The sequence below is a fragment of the Fundulus heteroclitus genome, chromosome 18 (genome assembly GCF_011125445.2).
Source record: "Fundulus heteroclitus isolate FHET01 chromosome 18, MU-UCD_Fhet_4.1, whole genome shotgun sequence".
In the NCBI taxonomy this organism is placed as follows: Eukaryota; Metazoa; Chordata; class Actinopteri; order Cyprinodontiformes; family Fundulidae; genus Fundulus; species Fundulus heteroclitus.
In genome coordinates this window covers 22377051-22392976 of record NC_046378.1, presented here as the reverse complement: position 1 = coordinate 22392976, position 15926 = coordinate 22377051, and the positions used below count along the sequence as shown (strand labels likewise).

General features: G+C 41.5%; 1 pseudogene; it reads left to right on the top strand.

Annotated features, from left to right (window-relative positions):
- The window catches only part of LOC118566765, a 3949-nt pseudogene extending 1099 nt beyond the window's left edge, over positions 1-2850 (top strand).
- The last annotated feature ends 13076 nt before the right edge of the window (positions 2851-15926 follow it).

The window sequence follows — 15926 nt, the reverse complement described above, 5'->3', positions numbered from 1 at the left end:
TTAGTATTCACTCAAAACTAGTGCTGTTGGGTTTGTTTTTAAATGTAAGTGGATTTAAGTGGCTGATCATTCGTTCATATTTCTACCTCTCTTTTCTATCCATCCAGTCGAACTGAGATGCCCGACACACCCCTGGATCTGCTGCAGCTACCGGAGAGCATAAGAGCGGAGAGACTCCGAGTCAGCTCGCCCCCCACTGATGGCTCCCCACAGGCCCGAGGTAGAGCACACGACTCGTCTTGCCTGTAGAAAAGACGTCAGTGGAGAGTTACTTGCAAAAGTATTCACACCTGCAAACTTTTTTGTTTGCAGTTGCAACCAGAAATTTCTAGGTGTTTCACTGGGATTTTATTTGATAAACCAGCAAAAAGCAGTGCATATTTGTGAAGTGGGAGGGAAGAGGATATTTGGTTTTAAAATTTTTTTAGCAAATAATTGTGAAAATTGGGCATTAATTTGGATTATGCCTCCTTTATTTTGACATTGCTGCAAAATGTACCAAATAGCTTTCAGAAGTCACCTAACTAGTAAATGGTGTCGACCCGTGTGTTACTATACTCTCTGGAAATAGAGCTTTTCTGTGACAGAGCAGACATGGCAGGGGAATAAACATGTTGTAAACTCTAAAGCTTAGGTTTCAAAACAATATACCATACAAGGGACATGTGAAAGTGTACCGTTCGATTCGTCACTATTCATCACTGTCCACCTAAACTGACAGGCTGAACAAGGAGAGCAATAATCAGAGAAGCCACCAAGAGGTAAATGGTGACTCTTGAGGCAGTGCAGATATGCAAAGCTTAGGTGAAAGGATCTACCAATAGGACAACTATTAGCCATGCACTCTACATATTTCGCTTTCATAGAAGAGCAGCAAAAAGAAATCCATTGCTGAAAGGAAGCCATCCAGGGTTTTGTTTGCAGTTTCTCAAAAGCCAACCCAGAGAGCATGCGGATGGTAAATCTGGCTAAAAATGAACTTTTTGGCCCTTTTTTTAAACGCTGTGCTAAGAACCACCTCTAGCACATCATAATCAATTTGACACGCGGAGGTGGCAGCATCATGATGCAGGAATATTTTGCAGTGTATTTATGCTCTGTGTATAAAAGTGCAGGGCAATCCTGGAAGGAAACCTGATGGAAGCTGCAAAATACTCGAGACCGGGGCAAAGGTTTCAGCTTCCAGCAGCACAAAGACCCCAGACATACACCCAAACGTCCATTATATGGTTTAAAACAAAGTGGATTCATTTGTTAGAATGGCCCAGTCAAAGTGTGCAATGAATGGATTAAATTACCATTTTAGAAGTTCAAAGCTGGTAGAGAAGTCCTGAAAGACCTGCTGCTGTAATCGCGGCAAAAAATTTGTTTCACAAATGTTTTTCCCAGGGAGGCTGAATACAAATGTACACCCTACTTTACAAATCTGTATTTGTAAAATTAATTGACAACCATGTATCGTTTTATTCCATCTACTTTGCTATATTCACTACTTTGCGTTGGTCTGTCACATAGTAAAATCATAGAGAAAATACACCGAGGTTTGGTGAGGAACTCCTTCTCTTCACTATGAGCTCTTTTCCTCCTCAGGTCAAACACAGGGGAAGAGTTCAGCAGGAAAAAGTGACCCTGACAGTAAAGCTAGAGAGAAATTCGCTGCCCCCCGCCGTCCAATCAGAGGAGAGGAGGAAAGCGCCTGCTGAGGTCTGACAACGAGGGAGCGCCTCCTGAAAGTCGCCGTCGCCTGGAGGAACTGCGACACACAGAGGAGGCCGTGTCAGCCTCCTCAGACCTGGCAAGTGAAAGCGAGGGGGGACGAGGAGGACGAGCCGGAGTGGGACCAGGGGGGGGACAGTGACAGACTGAAGCAGGAAGACAAGCGCGGAGGGGGCAAACAGTAGCAGAGGAGGGGACACCCCGACCAGAGGGGACAGAGCGGGCAGGGTGCACAACGGCCGGGCTGTTATCCAGCAGCTGAAGAGCGTGGTGACCCCGTCTACCATGCCTGGCAGTCCCACCATCAGACTGAACAGCAAGTCCTGACCACTGGAGGTGCTGCTGGGGGTCACACACTCAAACCTCCACCTCCCACACGCACACCTCTCAGCCCCAGCCGTCGCACGCACACACGCCGTCCAGTAGCCTCAACTGCGACAGCCCCACCCCCCGATCCCCGATTCCTCGTCCAGCAGCGAAGCCCCGCCGAAAGGCTTGTTCACCCCTCCCTCCCCGGCCCTGTCCCCCGCCATGTCGTGTCCTCCCCCAGCCGCTGAGGACAGGGCTGTCTCGGGGCGGTCAGTCTCGGCGCCGCTGGTGGCGGCGCAGGTAAGGGCCCCGACTTCGAGCTGCTCCAGAGCTGGCAGGCGGCGCGGCAGGACGGGTCCTCTTTCATCCCCCTTGCTCTCGCCCGCAGGGCCTCAGAGCCTTTACGCCCCGAGCACTATCCCGCTAAACGCTCCGCCGGAGCTGCCCCCCCTCCCACCATCATGGCAACGGGCACGGTGACGGCCTGCAGCTACGATCGGATCACCACAAGGGACCCCCGCCGACCTTCTTCCCACACTTACAGCGGCTGGCCGGGCTGCCACCCTTCAGTGGTTTCTCGCCGTCTGACAGCCCTTTCTCTTCCGGCCTGCCTTTCTGTATGAATGGATTGAGGGGGGCTGCGGGCACAGAGGAGGACTGAACCTCACCGGGGGGGAGAAGGAGAGAGGGGAAATGAAAAAAAAAAACGGAGTGACATGACAGACCGAGAGACACCGAAAAGGGCACGAAAGACGGGACATTAGGCCTCTAAGGACATTACTAATTGGACAATGAGCTGAATAACCGCAATCTGAAGAATACGACACAAAATTTACTCTGAACCAGTGACAGCGGCTCTCAGAGAAAAACATGACATGGACACTTTTGACTGGCTGTCCCTAAAGACTTCTCATCTCCGCAACAATAATAAACTCTGCTCTGTCTTTCTCTAGACGACCGCAATGCTTTCTGTGTCTCTTCCACTTGGAGAAGCCATACTGTACATAGCTACGAACGAAACCACGAAGATCCTCAGCTTACACCCATGTCACTTTTACTCCAGTTAATCCAGCGGAAACAGTAGAAGGAGGCGGACACGTTGTTGGGAGGGACGAAAGAGACATTTGGAGTAAAACCTTTTTATCATTGCAGTATTATATAAAAAAAAAAAAAGTATCTCTTTCACTGGGCTCCGGAGGAGAGTTTAACTGTAAGGTTTCCCTTAATATAGATAGAGATGACTTTTGATGTTTTATATCTGATCTCTGAAAGATATTACAGATGTGTTCATCAGTCAGCCATACTTAAAGCACAGTGTTGGGACAAAACCGTGAATAATGTGGTCCCAGACATTCCAGAGAGGAAACCGCATCGCAGACGGTTGTTGTTTGAATATAAGATGGTAATTTGTTTGACTAAGTGTTAATTATAGTATATTCTTTATCAAGTTGAGGTTGCGTTTGTGTATGAAAGCCATATTGTCGTTTTGTTTTTTATTGTTTTATTTTAAACATTAACACGTTGACGTAGGATCTTTGCGTCCAAACAGAAAAAAAAAAATAACATAGTTTTTATTGGATGTGCAATGTCATCCAAGTACTCGTTCCGTTCTTTTCCGTCTTATATGTTTTGAAAAAAGTATATTTCTGAGAATGTTTAGGGGAGGAAAACGGTGCGGGACAGAAAGTGTTTTTGTCACCTGGACCTCTTGTGTTTTTTATGAGCACTTACTGAAATTTGTTCCGGCGTGAACTCGATGCACTTGGTGACTCGGATGTTTGATCCTGTTAAAACAGAAAACAACAGAAGTGGTCGTTAATAATATAGACTGACCACAGAGCACTGAAGAGGGAGGGGGTTGTGGTAGTTGTGTAAAAAAAAAAAAAAAAAGGAAAAAGAAAAAAGACAGGTCGATAAATAGACCCTCAGTGGTCATTAAAATATGACCATTTGAGGTCAATAAATAAAACCAGTCAACCTGAAATAAGGACTTAAATTAAAGTAGAGGAACGAGGCTCTCGACATTTATTAGCATCTCCGGTAAAGATGTACAGATGAATTCATCTTTTATTGCAGCACCATAATTTCACAGTAAATACCTGCTTTTAATTTGAATGCTAATATAAGGTAAGGAAAAGCATACTTTTTAAAAAAATTATAGGAGTGTCAGGGGACGAGAAATGGGCATTTTTCCAGTATCAAGGTGTAGCAAGGTTTAAAAATGATAGCCATTTTAAAACCACAGTATTTCACTCAAACCTAGTCCTAGTTTTGTTTTTTTCCCAGCTGTTGCTGCACACTGCCAGTCAGCTGGCTTAAATAAGAGCACTACACTTTGTTCTTATTTACAAGGAACACAAGTTTAGCTGTTCTGAATTATTTCTGAAGTAATCAAAGATATCTTTATTGTCACTTAAATGGAATAATGAGATCAAAGGAGAATTTTGGCTCAGCCAAGTATAAATTAAGTCCAAAATAAAATAATAAAAAAAAGAGAATAATGCAAGAATATTTACACATATTTGCACATTTTGTTGCAAATATGTGTAAATATGCATGGATAATCACTTTGTAGAAACTGAAAGAGCGCCTCCCTCCGCTCTTATTAAGAAGAAAGCCATGAAATTTGTTGCAAGCAAACAGTAATTTCAGTCTGACAGCTGACTAAGAGCAGATTGGCTACCGGAACGGATAGCCTGAATAATTACCCACCAAATATCAGTTTGTTATACTCGTGTTGGTTTATAATGAGACAAAAAGGTCAATTATTTTGTGCAATAAGTGCTTGAAAACTAATACTAAATTTAGTATGTGTTTTTGTATATTTTCACTTAAGTTTATGTGTCAAAATGAGAGTAACAAATGTTACAGATAATATTATTAGAATTTAATGACAAGTTACGATAAGTTAACAGCATTAAACATACTTGTTGCCATTTTTTTTTTCATTTTTTTATAAAAGCATTATTTTATGATATTCTGATACCAACCCATAGGTTCAAGGGATTTAGGTAAATTACTAAGTAAATTATTAAACTGGTGAATGAAACAAAAAAAAAGAGCTGATCAGGTAAATATTGTACAGTAGATTATTCCATTATGGCAGTCAGAACCAGGATTTAAAGTTTTATCAGCAGCAAACTAGGCTGGACAAAGAGTCAAGCTCATATTGTCTACATGTACAGTGAGGAAGATTGTAAGAGAGGGACATACGTTTCCAAAGCTCACCGATTTTTCACTGTGAGATAATGTTTCTGCAATATCAGATCAATTTGTTTTAAGGCTTTTTAGATGTTTACCAGGGGTGCCAATAAAGGTGGTAGGTGCTATACATGGTTCAAAATGAAAGGAAAACTAGTGTTTTATACTAATTAAAATGCTTTTCATGACTATGACTGAAAAAAAAATGCATTTTCTACTTTTCAATTTGTGCTTGTATTAGATAAAACACTCACAACTTGGGAGTTTGCATTTTGAAAACATTAAAATCCTAAACTTTGACCCTTTTCACACAAAAAAAAAAATATCTCTGCAATGATACATCCAGACTATTGGGTAGTTTCCATAAATTATAAAAAATATGAACTAAGAAATTGTTTACTAGCACTTTGGAATGAGGTCTTTTGCACCGGCCGCTAAAACACAGAAAAAAAAATGTCATATCTTTGGAATTTTGAGGCCGTTTTTTTGCCTCCAAATTGAGATTATCGTTAGTATCCGCTGAGGATTTAGTTCACACACAAACCTGATGTTCCAAGTCCGACGTTTGGGGGGGAAGAAAACCATTCAATCTGCTGTGTGCAATACACGCATATGTTGTAGCCGTCACAAATGCCAAGTGTGGGAGCGCACTTGTTCTCGGGTGTTTACCAGTGTAAAAATGCGAGTGTGGATGCTGTTCCGAGTGTGCATTTGCTTGTGTGTGGGTGTCTTTTTGTTTCTGTCTTTTGTTCTTGTTGTTGCTGAATTAAAAAAAAAAAAAAAAGCTAACCCCTATGCCCATCACTGTGAATCTAACATTATCCTCCTCACATGTTTGTGAATATGTCAGCCACCCATCAAAGAAAATGAACAAATGTAAAGATTAAAAAAAAAAGAAGAAAAAACAATTATGCAGATGAAGATAACAATAAAATATTCCAGTAGAGGAGCACAAATCAAGATTTTGTTGTATTTTCTTCACTCTTGCTCATCTTTTTGATTAACCTAATGAAAAGTCTGACTTTGTATTCAAGTGGCTCACTTTAAAGATCTGCAGGTTTGTTCCTCATTTACTTTTGCATTTTGTAAATGTGTAAGTATTTCAACACTAGCCAGTGACAGGCAGCTTAATAAAATGTTTAACAGACTACGGGTTGCAGCTTTTTAGCACATATACAGCCCCTTGCAAAAGTAATAATATACCTTGATAATTTTATTTGGATTGTATATTGGCAGAAACATAAAAAGAAGATACACTTATATTTAATTATGAAGGGCAAAGTTTTTAAAACGGTTTTTACAAATAAAATTCTAAAAATGTAGCGTACACTTGTATTCACCATACTGTTTTCATAGTTCATAGAGCCACCTTTCCCTACAATTAAAGCTGCAAGTATTTAGGGTGCCTTTCTATCTGCATTCAGTGGCTCACATTTTTGCCTGTTCTTCTTTTCAAAGTAGTTTCAGCTCATATAGAGGAATTTCAATGTTCAAGTCTTGCCAATAATTCTTAATTTGAATTAGATCCAACCCGTCCTAAAACATGAATCTGCTTTACAAATCCTTCTGCTGTAGCTCTGACTGCATGTTTAGGGGGATTTTCCTGCTGGACGGTGAGCTTCCTGTCTCAAGTGGTTTCCTGCCTCACCTTTGCACGCATTTAGCTCCATCCATCTTCAACTTAGACCAACCTTCCTGTCTCTCCTGAAGAATAACATCCCCAAAGCAGGATTCTGCTACCTTTTACAGTCCAGCATTTCGTGCCTGATGATATCAGAGCTCCGTGTTTGACCTGTTTGCCGCATCTCCGACACAGCTTGTGGCCTTCTTTCAACAATTCAACAACCTTGCTGCTCTTCCATAAAGGTGGAAGTACATGACTAATAGTTGTCCTGTCACCGTAGCTGTAGATCTCTGCAAAGATGGACCTCTTGACCGCTTCTCTGATTAATGCTCTCTGTGCTTGGGAGGCGACGTTCCTTAAGGGAACTCGGAGTAAAGGGGAGATAATTATTAAGGTCTTCACAGAACCACTGTTTTGTGACTATTTACAGAGCCTTGCAAAAGTAACAACCCCCCTTGTTATTTGACCTGTTTCGTTGCCTCATAGCCTGGAATTAGAATCGATTGTCTGAAAGTTTTAAATTACATTTACAGCAAATGCCTACAAAGAAGATTTTCGAATTGTGACGCATGCGACTAATAGGACAAAATAACAAAAACGTCAGCGCGTAGGACTGCCCATACCTGAAATTAGTACTTTTTTTAGAGCCACCATTTGCTGCAATTCCAGCTGCTAGTGGCTTTGGACACGTCTCAATGAGCTCGCCACATCATGTCACCTGAATTTTTGCCCATTCCTCAAGGCTAAACTGCTCCTTCAAGTTTGATTGTTTTCACTTGTGAACAACAATCTTCAAGTATTGCCACAAATTCTCAGTTGGATTGAGGTCTGGACTTTGACTAGACCAATTGCAACGCTTTTAAATGTTTCCCCTTTAATCACTCTAGTGTTGCTTTACTTTTAGGCAGTGGTTAGAGCACTAAACTAGTGGTTTAGCATCGCACTTTCATCCTGGAGGTTCTGGGTTCCACTTCCACAGGCTGCCACTTTTGGGCCCTGAGCAAGACCCTTAGCCCTAGATTGCACCCCAGGCATCACACCCTGGCAGCCCACTGCTCCCCAAGGGATGAGTTAAATGTAGAGCACAAGTTTCATTGGAACGTACGTTGCAATGACAAGATGATTACCAGCATGCTTCAGGTCAGTGTCTGGCTGGAAGGTGAACCTCCATCCCAGTTTCAAATCCCAGGCAGACTAGAATATCCCTGTATTTAGCTCCATCCATCTTTCCCTCAGTTGTGGAAAATCATCCCCACAGCATAATGCTGCTACTACGACGATGTTTCACTGTTGGGATGTTGGGTTTGCCCCAGACAGTGGCTAAAAAGTTAGATTTTAGTTTAATTTGACCTTCCATATATTTGGGGAATTACCCATGTGCCTATTGGCAAACTCAAAACGTCCTATTTTTAATATAATAGGTGCTTTTTTCTGATCACGCTTCCATTAACCCCAGCTCCATGGAGGGTACGGCTTATTGTAGTCCTATGGACAGAGCTTCCAATCTTTGCTCTGAAGCTCCTTCAGGGTTACCTTTGGTCTTTGTGCTGCCTCTCTGATTAATGCCCTCCTTGCCTGGTCTGTAAGTACTGGTGTGTGGCCCTTTCTTGGCAGGTTTGTTTTGGTAACATGCACTTTCTATATAAAGATGATGGATTTGTGCTCCAGGGAAAACATCAAAGATTTGGATATTTTTTTTATAACCACGCCCTGACTTGTACCCCTCAAAAACCCTGTCCCTGACTTGTTTGGAGAGCTCCTTGGTCTTCATGGTGTGATGCTTCTTGCTTTGTGGTTTTGCAGCCTCTAGTGCCTTTCAGAGAAGGTGTGTTTTTGCTGACAGATAACGTTAAACTTAGACTGCACACACACAAATGAACAAAAAGAAAAGAAAATGTTCTTGATAGGAATGTATTTGCACTTGATTTGAGCAAGTACATGAGATGATCTGCCAATAGAATGAGCTTTTTTCCCCTAAATTAAGATAATTAGTTATACTGAACTTGAAATAAAATGAAGGAGATGGGTTGTTCCTATTAAAGTGCAAAAATCATATTCCTTTGGCAGATAATCTTATTCACCTGCTCAAATCATGTGCAAATACACTCATTTCAAGAAAATTCTGCTTACTTTTAGTTTCTTCTTGCAGTGCAGAGGGACTTCATTTCACTAATTATGTGATTTTTGAAAGTGATCGGTTTCACTAGAACTTTCTAGGGGCTTAACTTTAACATGGCAGCTACATAGACACATGGCAATAATAGTTTTTTTCATTATTTTGAGTTATTTTTTTATATTTTTTACTTTGTGCAGATCAATCACAAAATAAGATTAAAACATTTGAATCACAGGTTGTGACAAAATGTAACAAAATAGGTAAAAAGCCAACAAGGGGAGAAGGCCTTTGCAATGCTCTGTAAATGACTTCTGAAGGTAGTTGTTTGAACTGGATTTTATTCAAGGGTACCAGAGTAAAGGGGGACCGAATACAAATCAATGCCAAACCTTTCACTTTATTTTGTTACAGTTTTTGACAACCATGTATCATTAGCCTGCCATTTCCAGTCTACGGTTTGTTACACATAAACCCCCCGTTTAATTTCGGTGAGATTTTCAGTTATTTGACAAAAAGTGAGAAAGTGTAAAGCACTGACGTACAACATACGCAAACAAATAGGAGTTTAAGAAAAAAGAAGTAAATACAAACATTTCTGTGTTACCGACTATACTTGTTCATACGTTATTATGAAGAGACCAAATGGACAATCTTTCATTTCCCTCAAGTGGACAAAAACAATAAAAATCCTTAATAAAAAGGCAACATATGGAGCAGATGAGAGCAACCCCTGGCAGGACATCACCCGAGAGTGACGGTTTCAGAAAAGACTCGGGCCATAAATTGGTTCGAAATGAACACAAAGGAGCAGAGAGAGTCTCACTTATGAGAAACTATATATGCAGGCACGCGTCGCAATGTATGAATGCGTGCGTGTGGGAGTGCGCGGGCGCGCGGGTGTGTGTTCTGCATGCATCTTGCTGAATACGTATGTGTGTGTTGTCTGAAGCAGCCCCAGGGAGGGGCTCTGACATTGAAGACGGGTTAAATCCTGTTTTACATTCAAGTGGCAGGCCCTAGTTCATTAGAGTGAGGATCATTCCTCCTCAAGACCAAAGGAAGCGCATACTAAACAAGAGCAGTTGTTGGGGAGAAAATGCCATTGTACGTGCAGAAGCGTATGCACTGTATGAGAGGATGTGTGTGTGTGTGTCTGTGTGTGTGTGTGTGTGTGCACGGTTGCAAAACCACCTTTCCTCTTTGTCTTATAACGTCTTTATAAAGTGAGGAAAAGGTGCGGTTTGAGCAACTGAAATCATTGTGTGCTGTTTGCGTGCATGAGCATAAGTCATGACAGCCTTCCCCGACTTGTCTCCTGCTCAGCCTGTCATTGAGTCACCCGTACGCCCTCTCTGTCACTAACTTTGATGGCTTATCTTACCCCCTGAATTAGAGTCGTGCTCCCGGGGGAAATACCTCAGCACATGTAAATGCATTTGAAAAAGTAAAAAAAATATGGAGGGGAATGATAAAGCGAGGGATTCGGGGAGACGGTTTTTGCGCCTTGAATAGGAGTTACACTCCTTGTCCTTCGTTCTTCCATTTTTCCTCGCGTGGTTTTCATCTTTGTCGCCGCTCCCCATCCAGCCTCTCCTCAGCGGAGTTCATACTTCGTTCCGTCGAAAAAGCCAGATCCTTTGATCCGTGTGTATGATATTTAACACCTGAGAGCAGATGAGCCGCCTGCTTTTGAAAATAAAGCAAAGGTTACGAGCCCAACTTTCAGGGCTGAGGGCGTAGACGTGAATTGGAGGTTTGGGAAATTGCACGAGGCTGGACACACGGCCGGCTGTGCTGGCTACTCGGGGTCTCGGATAGACGGTGTTTGTCAGTGGGGCCGCGTCTCCTGCCTCTGGGCACCCTGCCCTTTAGACGCGCCAGGCCTCAGGAGCCTCCTGCATGCCAAACAGACCTGTGCAGTCAGATGCAGCCGCAGAAGGCTGAGGAGGAGAGGAAGGAGGGGCGGAGGGGCGGACGTGAGGAAAGAGAAGTCCAGCGCGAAAAAGGGTAGAGAAGGGATCTGAGGAGGCGAAGGCGGCAGGAGGAGTCGGGTGGTGGTCACACTACAGCAGGCCCCTCCGGTCGCACCCTGAATTTGAAATACAGAGATGCTGGAAATACTTGGGAGTCTGAGGAGAGGTGGGAAGAAGTGAAGGAAAGGTGAGGAAGACAGGGTGCTTGTGGGGTGAGTCTTAACAGCAACGCTGTGTGTCGATGGCTGGGAGATATCACAGACCTTCGCCCTAACCCAGTCAGAGATAGTTATCACAGACAAAGCCCCCCCCCCAACCCCCGCCCCAACACCAGCGCTCACACACAACCCCATGCTGCTCACTTCGTTTCATGTACGCGTGTGCAGATGAGGAGCTCATTATAAGAATTATGCATGTACAGAAAGCACAGTTTGTACATCTTTTGACTCCCACTGCAGCAGGAGGCAGCTACTGACTCTGCATTTACCCATTATATTCAGCCTCATTTGCATATATATATATATATATATATATATATAATAAACAAGGCTACAGTTTGTGATGCATTGATTTAGGCAGTATCTGCTTTTTTAAGATCTTTGTTATTTCTCATTATTTACAAAACTGATTTAAACCCTATCTTACAAATGGTTCTCAAAAGGTTTACAAACCTCTGTTAAAACGTCATTTTCCTGTCATTAATAATTGAGACAATAATAGAACACTTGACAAATGTATTCACTCCTAATGTTAAATAATCCATCATAGTATAATTTGTACATTTCAGCCAAAAGAAACAAACTGCCTCATCGAAGCACCTTTGGATTCAAATTCTGCATTCAGCCCATTCCACTCAACACCTGATCTCTCTGATCACCCAGAAATAAAGTTCATCTAAAAAGTATTCTTATTTTCACTTATATCGGATCATATTCGTCTTTTATCAAAATCCATTTTTGCTTAGAGGTAAGAAAGGATTATAAGAATCTAAATGTACAAAGATGTCAGTCAAGGATACCCTACAAATGCCTGTGGGTTTTTCTAACATACCTGAAACATATTTGGACTTATGGATGTTTGATCTCCATCTTAACTATCTGAGGAATTAAATAATTGCTCAAAGTGCTCTGTCCGTGAGAGGATCTGCAGTTTGGAACTCACCTCCAGTTGATTTAAAGTGTGTAACCACTTTTAGTATGTTCAAAAAACAAAACTGTAACCATTTTTGATGTTTTTATGTTTCACTGTTTGTTTGTAGATGTTGTCAACATTATGTTGTGCTATTTTAAATGATTATCACTTCAATTTTTAGAAGTACTTTTTAAAGCCCATCTAGGGACAAGTGCTGCGAATTAGCTGTTGCTATTGCACTGTGACGCAAACATGGGACTACTATTTTGTTCAGTTTGTCTATGTCGATGTGTCTGTCCCTACCAAATAAACTTAAATAAATAATGTAAACAATAAAAACTGAAGCACACACCTTTGACATTTTTCTGCAAAACATAATGAAAGAAATGCAATTTTGGTGAGGAAGAAGTCTGGAAAAACCAACATTTATTTTTGCTTAAAATTGCTAAAGGCACACAATCGCAGCACATGATCAGGTCTTCGCCACTCAGGATTTTGAAGGAGGTTTGACCATGATTAAACATCAGACTTTGAGGTTGGTGTGCTTTTCAATGTTAAACCTTCACACTTTCAGAACGTATATTGTAGCAGCTTACAATTCTCATAAAGGATTTAAAGAATATTTAAAATGAATTGTTTCACTGTTTGAAATATAGTGCCAAGTGGGGGACATTCAAAACAAGCGCCAACATGCCCGTGTCTGCCCGTCCAAGCAAATTTAGCCTGAAAGTAGAGTCCAAGCTGCTTAAGAAAGTGTCATAAAATCTCAAAATGTGATCTCAAGAATTACAGCAGGATCTGGCTGTTATTAATGTAAAAGTGAAAGAAGCAGCAGAAGTTTAATTTACAGTGGAGCACTGCAGAGTGAAATATTTGCCCTCAAAGAAAAACATGAAGGTCTGACTAAAGTACCGTAGAGAATATAGACAAAAGACTACAATTTTTGTTATTTGGACAGATAAGTCTAGAAATATTTAGACATAACAACAGAGGACATATTTGGCATATACACTGCAAAAAGGAAACTAAAAGTGAGTAAAATATTATTTATATTAGTGTATTTTTATTTTATTTGAGCAGGTAAATGAGACTATTTGCCGATGGAATAATATTATTGCACTTCAGATAAGAACAGTTCATCTCCATCGTCTTATTTCAAGTGCAGGATATCTAATGATCTATTTTTAGGGGTAAAAACACTCATTCCATTGGCAAATAGTCTTATTTACCTGCTCAAATCAAGGAAAAACATACAAATTTCAATACAATTTTACTTACTTTTAGTTGCTTTTTGCGGTGTACCAAATACACCATTCAGGAAAAGAACCTTATACCAACTGGAAAGCTGGAAGTGTCATGGTTTGGGGATACGTTGCTGCAGCAAAACTTCCCCAAGAATTCTACCAAAGATCACAGGTTGCTTGAAAATGTGAGACCATCTGTAGAAAATTAAAGCCGGAGCAGAACTGGGCTTTTCATGCAAGATACCCCTCAAATATCTCATATGTAAAAGTCAAGAGAGGGGCAAATTGTCTCATTGGCGTTAATTCAACCAAATAAGTCAAGGCTACCTGTTGGAGTGTAAAATTTCCTTAAAATACATATTTTTATTGATATCTTTTATTTATAGAGTAAAACAGTGTTAATTGATGGTAACCTTTAATTTAATCACTTTCTTTTCAATAGGGGGCTAAGCAAAACCAAAAATTTAAGTATGAACTTAATTTTATATATATATACACACACACACACACCTCTATAAAATATAATACAATACTTACTTTAATACTTTAATATAATATATAATACTTTACATAGTGGTGAATGTGCTGACAGCAAAAAAAAATATCACACAAAAATTATCACATTTATTAAGCCATGGAGGTTTGTATTTGGAGCCACTCAAAATTAAAGTGGAAAAACACACTACAGGCGGATCCAACTTTGATGTAATGTCCTTAAAACAAATCAAAACTATGTTCAGCAGTGTGTGTGGCCTCCACGTGCCTGTATGACCTCCCTACAATGCCTGGACATGCTCCTGATGAGGTGGCAGATGGTCTCCTGAGGGATCTCCTCCCAGACCTGTACAAATGCATGGAGCGAGACATGATGTCCCAGATGTGCTCAAAATGGATTCAGGTATGGTGGAACGGGCGGGCCGGTCCATAACATCATTGCCTTCATCTTGCAGGAACTGATGACACACTCCAGCCACATGAGGTCTAACATTGTCTTACATTAGGAGGAATCCAGGGCCAACTGTACCAGCATATGGTCTCACGACGGGTCTGAGGATCTCATCTCTGTACCTAATGCCATCAGACTATCTCTGGCGAGCACATGGAGGGCTGTGCAGCCCCCAAAGAAATGCGACCCCACCCCATTACTGACCCACTGCCAAACCGGTCATGCTGGAGGATGTTGCAGGCAGCAGAATGTTCTCCACGGCGTCTCCAGGCTCTGTGACGTCTGTCACATGTGCTCAATGTGAACCTGCTTTCATCTGTGAAGAGCACAGGTCACCAGTGGTGAATTTGCCAATCTTGGTGTTTTCTGCCAAATCCAAACGTTCTGCACGGTGTTGGGCTGTGAGCATAACCCCCACCTGTGGATGTCGGGCCCTCATACCACCCTCATGGAGTCTGTTTCTGATCGTTCGAGCAGACACATGCACATTAGTGGCCTGCTGGAGGTCATTTTCAAGGACTCTGGAAGTGCTCCTCCTGTTCCTCCTAGTACAAAGGTAGAGGTAGCGGTCCTGCTGCAGGGTTGTTGCCCCCCTACAGCCTCCTCCACGTCTCCTGATGTACTGGCCTGTCTCCTGGTAGCGTCTCTGTGCTCTGGACACTACACTGACAGACACAGCAAACCTTCTTGCCACAGCTCACATTGATGTGCCATCCTGGATGAGCTGCACTACCTGAGCCACTTGTGTGGGTTGTGGACTCCGTCTCATGCTGCCACTGGAGTGAAAGCCAGAAAACAGAGGAACTGAGAAGTGGTCTGTGGGACCACCTGCAGAACCACTCCTTTATTGGGGCGTCTTGCTAATTGCCTCTAGTTTCCACCTGTTGTCTATTCCATTTGAATAGCAGGTGAAATTGATTATCAATCAGTGTTACCTCTTAAGAGGACAGTTGGATTTCACAGAAGTGGGATCGACTTGGAGTTACCTTTATTTTTTGATATCTATATCTATCTATCTATCTATCTATCTATATATCTATATATATATATCTATATATATATATATATATATATATATATATATATATATATATATATATATATATATAGGGGAGCAGGTACCAATCCCCAGCAGTCACAGGGTACATCCTGGACCAGCCACCAGTCCAACACAAAGCAGTATAGTGAACAAACAACCACATACACATAGTCCTAATGGCAACTTGGAGAGACCAATTAACCTAACTGTCATGTTTTTGGACTGTGGCAGAGAACCCATACATGCACAGAGAGAACATGCAAACACCATGAAGAAAGACCCCAGGCCAGAATATGATCAGTGAGTGCTAAGAGGAACACAGCAACACTGAAGGGGCGAGGAATCCCCAACAATTACTGGTAGTGTTGTAATTGTGATACAAATCTCCTGTTGCATGTTTTCCTCTATGGAAACTTTCTCATGCAAAAAAGTAATAAAAGAAGCAATAAAAAAAAGTAATCTGTACATCTAACTCTTTTAAAACATTGAAAGAGAATGCATTGTAGTCTTGTAAACCAAACTTTAACTTTAACCAGTGATTATGGTGGTGGCAGCATCATGCTTTGGACTGTTAAGAGGGACTTGAGTTTAAGCATTCTTCCAAAAACAACAAAAGAATGCCTTGTT